The 13,709-nt window shown below is 42.4% G+C and overlaps 1 protein-coding gene and 1 pseudogene across 4 annotated transcripts in view; one reads left to right on the top strand and one right to left on the bottom strand.

The window, feature by feature from the left end:
- LOC139020938 (glutamate dehydrogenase 1, mitochondrial-like) overlaps nt 1-81 on the top strand; it is a 5,006-nt pseudogene extending 4,925 nt beyond the window's left edge.
- Nucleotides 1-13,709, bottom strand: part of LOC138992450 (ankyrin repeat domain-containing protein 26-like) — a 57,890-nt gene that overhangs the window by 39,629 nt on the left and 4,552 nt on the right. For 2 of the 4 annotated variants that reach the window (XM_070391248.1, XM_070391276.1), the window contains exon 2: nt 7,648-7,794. The exons of 1 other annotated variant lie outside the window; for it this stretch is intronic. The gene's annotated coding sequence lies outside the window, so the exon portion shown is untranslated. Of the gene's footprint in view, nt 1-7,643; nt 7,795-13,709 lie in introns of those variants that run through there. One more of the 4 variants, XM_070391258.1, reaches the window with a different exon arrangement.

The raw sequence follows: 13,709 nt of genomic DNA, 5'->3' as shown, positions 1-13,709 counted from the left end.
TTCATCAATGAAGCTTCTTATATGAGCATTTTAGGAATGACACCAGGGTTTGGAGATAAAACATTCGTTGTTCACACCTGAAAAATGGTGACCAGCAGGAAGGTAGGGAGGGAGAGAGTGTGAGAGTGCAAGGAAGTGATAGAGGAGTGTGTGGACGTGTGTGGTGTGTGTGTATGAGCTAGGGACAGTTAGATTCTGCAGGTCTTCTAAGGGGCTGCTAAACCGGGCAGTCTTAGGCTGGGGAGTCCCGCTCCCTGCGCGGACACTCCTGGGCGGCCAGCACAGGTGCAGCGACCACGCCATCTCGGGAAACAGAGCTGCTTGAGACTAGGATCCTGGCCTCAGCACCACCCAGTCTGATCTCAGACGCATACCAGGACCCTGCAGCCACTGGGGACAGAGACCTGCGACCACAGCCACAGACCTGCGGACACCAAAAGTTCAGAAATCCCTGCGGCAGATCCTTGAGTAACAGAGCCCATCCCCCCTTCCTGCAGGCTCGCAGGCAGCTCCAGAGTAACTGATAGACCCACCCCTTGCCGGGGCCTCAGCGCTGCAGGAACTTTGGCCTGGAAGTGCGCGAGCACTTTGGAACTGATCCTACGCGCACTTCGGCTTCTGAGCTCTGGGCTGGGAGCAATCGTGAACGGGAATTTGTCCATGTACCACAGGCCCAGGGGCCCCGTTTCTCGGGACAGGAGGCAGCACCAAGCACCAGTGACTTGACTGTGTTTCTTATCACCTGCCCCTGAGATCCTGATTCCCTGTGCATTCATACTGAGGGCCAGTGAACCCAATTCCTGGTGCAAGGGCACACAGGGACCCTGATTCTCAAGGCGAGGTCACGCAAAGCAACAGAGGCTCTGATACTGGACTCTTGAGGAACTCTGACTCCTGGCGCATGCTAGGGGACTCTGGTTTCCAACACACTCCAGGGGGGTCTCTATTTCAACACGGTGCAGGCAGGGTCCCTAATTCTAAGGGCACGTACAAGGCCACATTGAGCACTGGCAACACTGACTCAGAGCGAGCCTGGTTCCCATCAACCAACAACAACCACACATCTTAGTGTCAGAGCTCTTCAGTGACACTAGGGTGGTGGGAGGCTCCCACTGCACACGGCCCAGGCCCATGCAACTCGACCTTTGAACCATCAGGAGATAATCAGAATGAAGAGACAACACAACACCCAGAGGAAAGACAATGAGGAATCACCAAGAAAGGAAATTAATGAAGTTGAAGCGTGCAACATGACAGAAAAAGAATTCAGAATAATGGTTGTACAGTTCATTCACCGGATGGATGAGAAAATCAACAACCTATGCAAGAATCAGGAAGAAATGAAAAGTGATATAGCTACAATCAAAAACACCATGGAAAGTTTCAGCAGCAGACTAGAAGAAGCAGAGGACCGAATTAGTGAGTTAGAAGATAAGGCAGAGAAACAAGCTCAATCTGAACAGCAACTCGAGAAAAAAATTAAAAAATAGGAAGAGAGCCTAAGGGAGCTTCGGGACAACATGAAACGAAGTAACATACACATAATAGGGCTGCAAGAAGGACAGAAAGAGCAGCAAGAATTAGAAAATCTATTTGAAGAAATAATGACAGAAAACTTCCCTGCGGTGGGGAAGAAAAAAGTTACACAAGTACAGAGAGTCCAATGCAAGATGAACCCCAAAAGACCCACACCAAGACACGTCATAATAACGATGGCAAATGTACAAGACAAAGAGAGAATCTTAAAGGCTGCAAGAGAGAAACAGAGAGTTACCTACAAAGGATCCCCCATCAGATTATCAAACGATTTCTCAACAGAAACACATCAGGCCAGAAAAGAATGGACAGAAATTTACAAGTGATGCAAAGCAAAGGACTGAATCCAAGAATACTCTATCCAGCAAGGCTATCATTCAAAATTGAAGGGGAAATAAGAAGCTTCACAGACAAAAAAAGGCTAAGGGAGTTCATCACCACCAAGCCAGCCATGCAAGAAATGCTAAAGGGACTGGTGTAAAAAGAAGAAATAAAAAGCCCAGAAAGAAAACAGCCACAAAAAAATAGAAATGGCTACAAACAAGTACCTTTCAATAATAACTTTAAACGTAAATGGACTAAATGCTCCAACCAAAAGACATCGTGTGGCTGAATGGATAAAAAAACATGACCCATACATTTGCTGTCTACAAGAGACCCACCTGATTAGAAGGGACTCACACAGACTGAAAGTGAAGGGATGGAAAAATATCTTTCAGGCAAATGGAAAGAAAAAGAAAGCTGGGGTAGCAATAATTATATTGGACAAAATAAACCTCAAAGTGAAGGCCATAACAAGAAATAAGGAAGGCCACTTCATAATACTAAAGGGATCAATACAACAAGAAGATATAACCCTGGTAAACATTTATGCACCCAATGCAGGAGCACCCAAATACGTAAAAAAAACTCCTGGAAGATATCAAAGGAGAGATCAACAACAATACAATCATAGTAGGGGACTTTAATACACCACTGACATCACTGGATAAATCCTCAAGACAATCAGCAAAGAAACAGCAATCCTAAATGACTCACTAGATCAGATGGGCTTAATTGACATCTTCAGAACACTTCACCCCAAAGCCTCGGAATATACATTCTACTCAAGTGCTCATGGGACAGATTCAAAAATAGACCACATATTGGGTCACAAGCAAAGTCTCCCCAAATTCAAGAAGATTGAAATCATAAAAAGCATCTTCTCAGACCACGATGGCATAATATTAGAAATAAACTACAATAAAAACAACCCAAAATACTCAAACACTTGGAAGCTGAATAGCATGTTATTAAATATTGATTGGGTTGCCAATGAGATCAAAGAAGAAATTAAAAACATCCTGGAAACTAATGACAATGAAAACACAACAATCCAAAACCTATGGGACACAATGAAAGCAGTCCTGAGAGGGAAGTTTATAGCTCTACAGGCCTATCTCAAAAAACAAGAAAAAAATGGTAGTAAATCATCTTACTCTACAACTCAAAGGATTAGAAAGAGAGCAACAAGAAAACCCCAGAGTGAGCAGAAGGAAGGAGATAATAAAGATTAGAGCAGAAATAAATGACATAGAGACCAAAAAAAAATACAGAAAATCAACGAAACCAAGAGCTGGTTCTTTGAAAGGATAAACAAGATTGACAAACCTCTAGCCAGGCTCACCAAGAAGCAAAGAGAGAGGACCCAAATAAACAAAATCAGAAATGATAGAGGGAAATAACAACCAACCCCAAAGAAATACAAATGATTGTTAAAAAATACTATGGACAGCTCTACTCCAACAAACTAGACAACCTGGAGGAAATGGAAAAATTCCTAAAAAAATACAACATTCCAGCACTCAATCAGGAAGAATCTAAAAATCTCAATAGGCCAATAACTATGGAAGAAATTGAAGCAGTCATCAAAAAGCTTCCAGCAAACAAAAGCCCAGGACCAGATGGCTTCTCAGGGGAGTTTTACCAAACTTTCAAGGAAGAACTAAAACCTACCCTCCTTAGACTACTACAAAAAATTCAAGAGGAAGGAACACCTCCAAGCTCATTCTATGAAGCCAGCATCACCCTAATACCAAAAGCAGGTAAAGACAACACAATGAAAGAGAATTACAGGCCAATATCCCTCATGAACATAGATGCCAAAATCCTCAACAAAATCTTAGCAAATCAGATCCAGCAGTACATCAGAAAGATCATACACCATGACCAAGTGGAATTTATCCCGGGGATGCAGGACGGTACAATATCCGCAAATCAATAAACGTGATACATCTCATAAACAAAATGAAAGAAAAAAACCACATAGTCATATCAATTGATGCAGAAAAAGCATTTGACAAAATCCAACACCCGTTTTTGATAAAAACTCTCAGCAAGGTGGGAGTAGAAGGATCATACCTCAACATAATAAAAGCCATATATGGCAGGCCCACAGCCAACATCATACTCAATGCACAAAAGCTAACACCATTTCCCCTAAGAACAGGAACAAGACAGGGATGCCCACTGTCATCATTCTTGTTCAACATAGTACTGGAAGTATTAGCCATTGCAATTAGGCAAGAAGAAGAAATAAAAGGCATCCAAATTGGAAAAGAGGAAGTAAAACTGTCCTTATTTGCAGACAACATGATATTATACATACAAAACCCTAAAGACTCCATCAAAAAGCTACTAGACTTAATACATGAATTTGGCAATGTAGCAGGATATAAAATTAACCCCAAGAAATCTGAGGCATTTCTATACACCAATAGTGAACTGTCAGAAAGAGGGATTAGAAAAACAATCCCATTTACCATCGCACCAAAAAAATTAAGCTACCTAGGAATAAACTTAACTAAAGAGGTAAAAGACCTCTACTCAGAAAACTACAGGACATTGAAAAAAGAGATAGAGGAAGACATAAACAGATGGAGAACATACCGTGTTCATGGATTGGTAGAATCAACATCATTAAAATGTCCATACTACCCAAAGCAATCTATAAATTCAACACACTTCCCATTAAAATACCAACGACATACTTCACAGATCTAGAATGAACTCTCCAAATATTCATCTGGGATAAAAAAAAAAGACCCCAAATAGCTGCAGCAATCCTGAGAAAGAACAAAGTAGGTGGGATCTCAATACCAGATATCAAGCTGTATTACAAAGCCACTGTTCTCAAAACTGCCTGGTACTGGCACAAGAAGAGATATATAGATCAATGGAATAGAATAGAGAGCCCAGAAATCGGCCCGAACCAATATGCTCAATTAATATTTGACAAAGGAGGAAAGAACATTCAATGGAGCCAAGATAGTCTCTTCAATAAATGGTGTTGGGAAAATTGGACAGATACATGCAAGAAAATGAAACTGGACCATCAACTTACACCATACACAAGAATAAACTCAAAATGGATAAAGGACTTAAATATACGATGGGAAACCATAAAAATTCTAGAAGAATCCAAAGGCAACAAAATCTCAGACATATGCCAAAACAATTTCTTCACTGATACAGCTCCTAGGGCACTTGAAACAAAAGAGAAAATGAACAAATGGGACTACATCAAAATAAAGAGCTTCTGCACAGCAAAAGAAAACATCAACAAAACAACAAGAAAACCCACTGTGTGAGAAAACATATTTGCCAATGTCATATCTGATAAGGGCCTAATCTCCAAAATTTATAGGGAACTCATACAACTTAACAAAAGGAAGATAAACAATCCAATCAAAAAAATGGACAAAGGACCTAAATAGACACCTTTCAAAAGAGGACATTCAGAAAGCCAAGAGACATATGAAAACAAGCTCAAAGTCACTAATCATCTGAGAGATGCAAATCAAAACAACAATGAGGTACCATCTCACACCTGTCAGACTGGCTATCATCAACAAATCAACAAACGACAAGTGCTGGAGAGGATGTGGAGAAAAAGGAACACTTGTGCACTGCTGATGGGAATGCAGACTGGTGCAGCCACTATGGAAGACAGTATGGAGTTTCCTCAAAAAGCTGGAAATGCAACTCCCATTTGACCCTGTGATCCCACTTCTAGGAATATATCCCAAGAAACCAGAAACACCAATCAGAAAGGATATGTGCATCCATATGTTCATAGCAGCACAATTCACCATAGCTAAGATCTGGAAACAGCCTAAGTGCCCATCAGTAGATGAATGGATTAGAAAACTGTGGTACATTTACACGATGGAATACTATGCTGCTGTAAAAAAGAAGGAACTCTTACCATTTGCAATGGCATAGATGGAACTGGAGACCATTATGCTAAGTGAAATAAGCCAGTCAATGAAGGAAAAATACCACATGATCTCACTCATTCATGGATAATAGAGACCATTATAAACTTTTGAACAATAATAGATACAGAGGCAGAACTGCCTCAAACAGATTGTCAAACTGCAGCGGGAAGGCCGGGGAGGGTTGCGGGGCAGGAGGGAGGGGGGTCAGAGATCAACTGAAGGACTTGTGTGCATGCATATAAGCATAACCAATGGACATAAGACAGTCGGGGGTAGGGGAGGCCAGGGGATTGTCAAGGGCGGGGAAAAAAAGGACACATATGTAATACCCTTTGTAATACTTTAAGCAATAAAAAAATTAAAATAAATAAAATAAAATAAAATAAAACAAAAACTAAAAATGGAACTCCCATTTGACCCTGTGATCCCACTTCTAGGAATAGATCCCAAGAAATCAGAAACACCAATCAGAAAGGATCTATGCACCCATATGTTCATAGCAGCACAATTCACCATAGCTAAGATCTGGAAACAGCCTAAGTGCCCATCAGTAGGTGCATGGATTAGAAAACTGTGGTACATTTACACGATGGAATACTATGCTGCTGTAAAAAAGAAGGAACTCTTACCATTTGCAATGGCATAGATGGAACTGGAGACCATTATGCTAAGTGAAATAAGCCAGTCAATGAAGGAAAAATACCACATGATCTCACACATTCATGGATAATAGAGACCATTATAAACTTTTGAACAATAATAGATACAGAGGCAGAACTGCCTCAAACAGATTGTCAAACTGCAGTGGGAAGGCCGGGGAGGGTTGCGGGGCAGGAGGGAGGGGGGTCAGAGATCAACTGAAGGACTTGTATGCATGCATATAAGCATAACCAGTGGACATAAGACAGTCGGGGGTAGGGGAGGCCAGGGGATTGTCAAGGGCGGGGAAAAAAAGGACACATATGTAATACCCTTTGTAATACTTTAAGCAATAAAAAAATTAAAATAAATAAAATAAAATAAAACAAAAACTAAAAATGGAACTCCCATTTGACCCTGTGATCCCACTTCTAGGAATAGATCCCAAGAAATCAGAAACACCAATCAGAAAGGATCTATGCACCCATATGTTCATAGCAGCACAATTCACCATAGCTAAGATCTGGAAACAGCTTAAGTGCCCATCAGTAGATGAATGGATTAGAAAACTGTGGTACATCTACACAATTGAATATTATGCTGCTGTAAAAAAGAAGGAACTCTTACCATTTGCAATGGCATGGATGGAACTGGAGAGCATTATGCTAAGTGAAATAAGCCAGTCAATGAAGGAAAAATACCACATGATCTCACACATTCATGGATAATAGAGACCATTATAAACCTTTGAACAATAATAGATACAGAGGCAGAACTGCCTCAAATAGATTGTCAAACTGCAGGGGGAAGGCCGGGGAGGGTGGGGGGCCGAAGAGGGGAGGGGGTAAGAGATCAACCGAAGGACTTGTATGCATGCATATAAGCATAACCAATGGACATAAGACACTGGGGGGTAGCGGAGGCCGGGGGATTGTCAAGGGCAGGGGAAAAAAAGGACACATATGTAATACCCTTTGTAATACTCTAAGCAATAAAAAATTAAAAAAAAAAAAACCTATTTGAAGAAATAATGACAGAAAACTTCCCCTACCTGGTGAAAGAAATAGACTTACAAGTCCAGGAAGTGCAGAGAACCCCAAACAAAAAGAATCCAAAGAGGACCACACCAAGACACATCATAATTAAAATGCCAAGAGCAAAAGACAAAGAGAGAATCTTAAAAGCAGCAAGAGAAAAACAGTCAGTTACCTACAAGGGAGTACCCATACGACTGTCAGCTGATTTCTCAACAGAAACTTTGCGTCCGCCCTGTGGACGCTTGTCATGCCAGCCTGATGTGCTGCTGCCTTCCTTGTGATTAGATATGTCACTCAGCGGAGCGTGGCTGTACCTGCTGAGGCTAGAAGGGAGTGGCAATAAATATTCAAAGTGATGAATAGCAAGAACCTACAACCAAGATTACTTTATCCAGCAAAGCTATCATTCAGAATTGAAGGTCAGATAAAGAGCTTCACAGATAAGAAAAAGCTAAAGGAGTTCATCACCACCAAACCAGTATTATGTGAAATGCTGAAAGGTATCCTTTAAGAAGAGGAAGAAAAAGAAAAAGGTAAAGATACAAATTATGAACAACAAACATGCATCTATCAACAAGTGAATCTAAAAATCAAGTGAATAAAAAATCTGATGAACAGAATAAACTGGTGATTATAATAGAATCAGGGGCATAGAAAGGGAGTGAGCTGACTATTCTTGGAGGGGGAAGGGGTGTGGGGGGTGTGGGAAGAGACTGGATAAAAATCATGCACCTATGGATGAGGACAATGGGTGGGGAGTGAGGGAGGAGGGTGGGGGGGGACTGGGTGGAGGGGAGTTATCGGGGGAAAAAAGAGGAACAACTGTAATAATCTGAACAATAAATATTTAATTTAAAAATAATACAAGCCTAAGTGACTGGTTGCTATGACACTCACTGACCACCAGGGGACAGATGCTCAACACACAGGATTGGCCTCTCTCCTGCCTGGATTGTGCCTGTGGGGATTGGCTACGGATCCCACTAGTGCATGAATCCGTGCATTGGGCCTCTAGTATAGTTAATAATATTGTAATAGCTATGCATGGTGTCAGATGCTTGATAGACTTATTGGGGTGATCATTTCATAGGTTAGATAAATGTCTATTATGCTGTACATTGAAATTAATGAAACATTGTATGTCAACTGTAATTGAAAAAAAAAAACAAAAAACAAAAAAAGAAATCCAGTGTTCTGGCCCCATCTGCAGGGAATATGAAGAGGCTGCTTTCAGCAATGCAATTTAGGACACTGGGCCAGGAGCAGCTGGGTTGTCTGATGATACTGCTGGTTCTCAGAACCTTTTTAACCTTTTGTTGAGATCGCAGCTGGAAGGGCTTCCCTCTGTAGACTGTGTCCTGGCTTCCCTGTCTGCTGGTTGCCAGCTGGATTTGGGAATTGGGAGGCAATGAGGGGAGGATTAGAAATGGAGGGAGGTGTCTGGGTATATTTCCCTCCTTTTTTGAGGAAGGCAACAGCAGCTTCTCTCTTGTCAGTACTTCTAACTCTCACCCAGAGGGCCCACCATGCCTGCAGCCCCTGCCAGGGATGCCCCCACATGCTCTGGGCTGAAATTGTCCTGTGGCTTCCTTTGTCTCAGCTACATGAGCAGCAAGCAGTGGCTGCCTGTTTCTGCGAACCTCTGGTGGCTCTATCGTTCCCTGGTTGGCTTCCCAGATGCTCCCACAATTTGAATACCAGTTCCCCACATTGCATTTCCCCCCATTTACTAGTAAATAGTCAGCATGGTTTCTTTCTTCCTGACTGGCTCATGGCTGGAGCTGTGCCCTCAAAGTGTCTCCTGCAATCGTGAAATCTCCCTAGGGCTGTTATCTCGCACGTGTTCATATTCCCTCCCTGTGGACGCTGGTCATGCCAGCCTGCTGTGCTGCTGCCTTCCTTGTGATTAGATATGTCACTCAGCGGAGCGTGGCTGTACCTGCTGAAAACTGTCACTGCTGTAATCAGTAGGGCCTTGAGGGGAGGGATGAAAATTGCTGTCAGTCTGTTCCCCTGTGAGATGGGCCTGTCAGTTCCCCAGAGCTGAGCTCAGTGTAGGATGCAACTTTTAAGAAGAATTTAGAAACAGTTTGGAGTTCACAGAATCTCAGGACAGAGAATAACAAAACTAGCCAGTGTAACTATGCTCAGAGGTCAACCACATTCATTCCACAAATATTTATCGAGCACCACCTATGTGCTGGGAGCCTCTCTGGGTGCAGCAGTTAGTACTGGATGATGCAATATGCTTAAAACATAAACGATTCGATAAGATCCTCTTTCCTCCTAGTTGTAGAACTTCCACTCAGCCAGCCTTCCTGTGGTTCTGGATGATGTCCCTTCCATCTTTTAGTTGTATTTTTGAAGTGGTTGTTCGAGGCAGCAAGCTCCAGCATTAACCTATGCCACCATCTTGGTTCTCCCCTTTTTATTGTTTCACAATGGATTCCCACCTGTACAGGCAGTATTCTGTCTGTGGGTGACATTGTATCCCCATGCAAGGTATATTCATATCTTTCTCATGACCCTGAGTCACTCTTTGCTTCAGAGAACTAATTGAACTTTGTCCTCTCTTTAGTTAAATCTCCTTTTAGAATAACTTGGACTGCATCCAAATCTTCTTAGCTTTTGTTTCAATAATTATTGTTCTTCCCTTTCAGCTAAATTCTTGAAAATAATCCTGTGTTTTCTCAGATGGTATTTGATACTGAAGGGCTGGTACACCTGTTTTTCCTGTGAGGTAACTGATTCAGCATGGGAAAGAAAAAATCTCTCATTCTATCATCCTAGCTGCTGGGCCCTGAGAGAAAACTCAGCAAGCATCTCTCTTGGTGCAGCTACAGGGTGGTGCTGACAAATGAGATTTGCTCTGGGAGGAAAAAAGTCTTACTTTGTCCTTTGAGGACTTGGGTACTGTGGTTAGTTATTATTCAGTCCTGGCTTTCACGGGAAATAGAAGAGGGAGTAAGTAAGGGGGAGAAAATGTGCACCAACATCCAGAAAAATTAGAAATTGTAGATTCTCAAAGGAGGAGGGGGGTTAGGAGTCTGTTATACAGATGAAGAAATATCGCAATGCCCTCACTTCATACTTAGCAAAGATCTGCACTAGCTACTTCTCTCAACCAGTGTTTCTCATCACATAACATGATCTTCATTCTCTATATTAATCAGTTCATTATCTTACTAATGGAATGCCATCTCCACAAAAGCAGAGATTACTTTGTGTGTGTTTTTCATAATGCCTATAACTGTGTCTTGCACATTATAGCTACTCAATTAAATATGTATTTTAATGAAGTACACTTTTCATATAATTCTTGAATATTCAGACGTCATTATAAAACCATCTACATGCCATTGTGAAAGTATCTCTAACACACTTGGGATGGGCTACCTGCCTTCTATCACATGGTCTCCTAGGAATCTTTATGTCCTATCTCCTTATGCTGAATTATAACTGCTTTTTAACCTGTCTCCCTGTATTAGTTTCAAGCTGCTAATCCTATCTAATAAAGAAGGAATATGCTAATTGACCCTCACACTGTCTCAAAGATGGTGGTGCCCACAGCCAATAAGGAGGGAATATGCTAATTGATTGCCCTGCCCTCAAAGATGGCAGCACCCACAGCCACTAGATGGCGGCACCCAGTCCTTTCTGCCTCCAGAGTGCCCCGATCCCCTCAGCCCCCCAGCTGCCCAGGGCCGCCCGAGGCTCAGGCTTGTGCTGCCAGCAGTGGCAGCAGCAGAGGTGTGATGGAGGCATTGCCTTCCTCTGATCACCAGGTCGCCTCCTGCCCCTGAGGGCTCCCAGACTGTGAGAGGGGCAGGTTGAGCTGAGGGACTCCCCTCCCCCTCCAGTGCATGAATTTTCATGCACTGGGCCTCTAGTTTTGTAATAATTTGTTATGTAGCATGGCATAGCTGAGCTGGATCCTCTACTGAGATTCCTCAATGGGCTGCAGCCAAGGTGTCAGCCGAAGCTGGGGTCACATCTGAAGACTCAGCTGGGGAAGGCTCTGCATCCAAGGTGGTGGTGGACAAAATTCAGTTCCTTGGGGGCTGTTAGCATGAAGGCCTCAGTTGCTTGCTGGCTGGTGTCCAAAAGCTACCCCCAAATCCTTGCTATGTAGGCCTTTCTAATGTGGCCCCGTATTTTATCCAAGTATGCAAGCTGAGAAACAATAGGGTTTAATAGTGAGGTAGACATCACAATCTCATATAATCTAGTAATGGAAATCATATCCCTTTACTTTATAATATTCTATTGGTTTGAATCAAGTACCACCCACACTCAAGGACAGAGTGTTACACCAAGGAATAAATACCAGGAGGCAGGGACTTGGGCTTTCTTGGTTGACCCACTGTTCCTCTAATGGACCCTAAGCTCCTTAAGAGCCTCCTCTCTCACTGGCAGCCTTTGAAAAATCTTAGAAAATAAGAGAGGTATGATCTTTTCAGTTGCAAAGGGAAGATGGATTATTCAAACCATACTGCCAGGCATGATATCAATCTCTAAAAATGTTTTAGGATGATGTTTACATGCAAGTTTTATGAGACCTTCACAGCAGAGAAGTAGGGAGCCTGAGAGGCTGGGAGGACTTTACTAAGGAAGAAATTGACACATAAGTTCCTGGGCTGCAGAATCAGGAAGGAAGGAAGGAACCATGTCTCTGCACTTCAACACGGCATTTAGTGCAAAATACAGGTCAATCATGCAAGGGGGAAGGATTAGGCTAATTGATAACCTGTTCAATGGCGGTCTCAAGGCTATTAACATCAATAGAGAGAATTTTCTTCTGACCTGACACAGAACGTAGCCCTAATTTTACAATGAAAATATAGAAGGTACACACATCAAATGTATAGTTGTGATAAATACTGAATACATAGAATAATAGAATCTGGTGGAATTCTGAATTTGACCAGCCAGAGGGATGGGTTGAAACAAGATACATTAGGATGTCGCATCCTGTGGTTGGCTGCAAAACACCAACTGCGCAAATACACACAGCATGGGGGAAGCTTGTCGGAATGGTAGCATTAAACACAGCAACACTAAGGATGCTCTCACTTAGGGGTTTTATCTAGCAGAAGTTTCCTATTAGTTGAGAGTGTAATTTCACTAAAAGAGTTTTCTGAATGGTATTAATTGATGCTATAACAATGTGAGGACACATGGGAAAGAGTGATTACCCTTCCAGGAGGTCATAAGCGTATGGACTAGAGCACATGCTTTTAGGATAAGTCAGGGTCATAGGGCTGATGAGAACAAAGGACTGCTTGAGTAGGCTGTTCCACGAGGAGGCAAAGCTGAAACAAAGGCCAATTTGTTTTCAAAATTTGTTTACAGAAATTTACCCTGGATGTCAGACAATTATTTTCTTGCCAAAAAGATTAAAAGAAAAAGACACAGAGAATCAGAAGGTGGAGTGAGGTTTTGTTATGGGGCAAAAGATAATGAAATTGGGGACTGGGGTTCCTAAGGAATTTTGTTATGTATGCTGGAGACCAGGCATTGAGCTCATTTCAAGAAATTCTGTATAAAGTCTTTGTTGATGGTATTTTGTTGTTAATCCTGATCCCAGGACATTTTTTTTACATTGATTTTTTAGAGAGATTGGAAGGAAGAGAGAGAAGAGAGAGAGAGAGAGAGAGAGAGAGAGAGAGAGAGAGAGAGAGACTGATGTGAGAGAGACACCTTGATTGGTTTGGTTACCCCTGCCTCCACCTACATACCTTCATGCCCCGAAGGGTTCGGGGATGAACTTGAAACCCAGGTATGTGCCCTTGACTGGAATCAAATCTGAGACCCTTCAGTGCATGGGCTGACACTGTAACTGTTGAGAAACAATGGCCAGGGCTAACTGGTATATTTGACCAAATGAAGGGTGAGGAACTTAACTAAGGTGCTATAGTAGAATGAGTGTTTAGAGATGACCAGCCTAGTGACTATTGTGCATCTTGTAGAGTAAGTCTGCTGTGACTATCAAGTACAACTTGACATGGTTAATTGTGTGTTGTTGTTTTTTAACTTAGGAGCCCAGGGTGAGCAATGCTGGAGAGACAGTCCCAGCTCCTGTAGTGTGCGTGACATTTCTATACGCTCTTTCTGGGATCTGTGCTTGCCCAGACCTGGAAGAAGTACAAAGTGATTAATTGGTTTCCTTGTGAAATCTGGGCAGTGGCAATCCCAGCCACACCTCACTGGTGGTTGGCAGAAATAAATGAAGCTGGAG

The sequence above is a fragment of the Myotis yumanensis genome, unplaced genomic scaffold (assembly GCF_028538775.1).
Source record: "Myotis yumanensis isolate MYYU_CA2020_CCGP unplaced genomic scaffold, mMyoYum1.0.hap1 SCAF_1, whole genome shotgun sequence".
Lineage (NCBI taxonomy): Eukaryota > Metazoa > Chordata > Mammalia > Chiroptera > Vespertilionidae > Myotis > Myotis yumanensis.
Note: the sequence above shows the minus strand (reverse complement) of the source record. Positions and strands in the feature narration are given on the sequence as shown.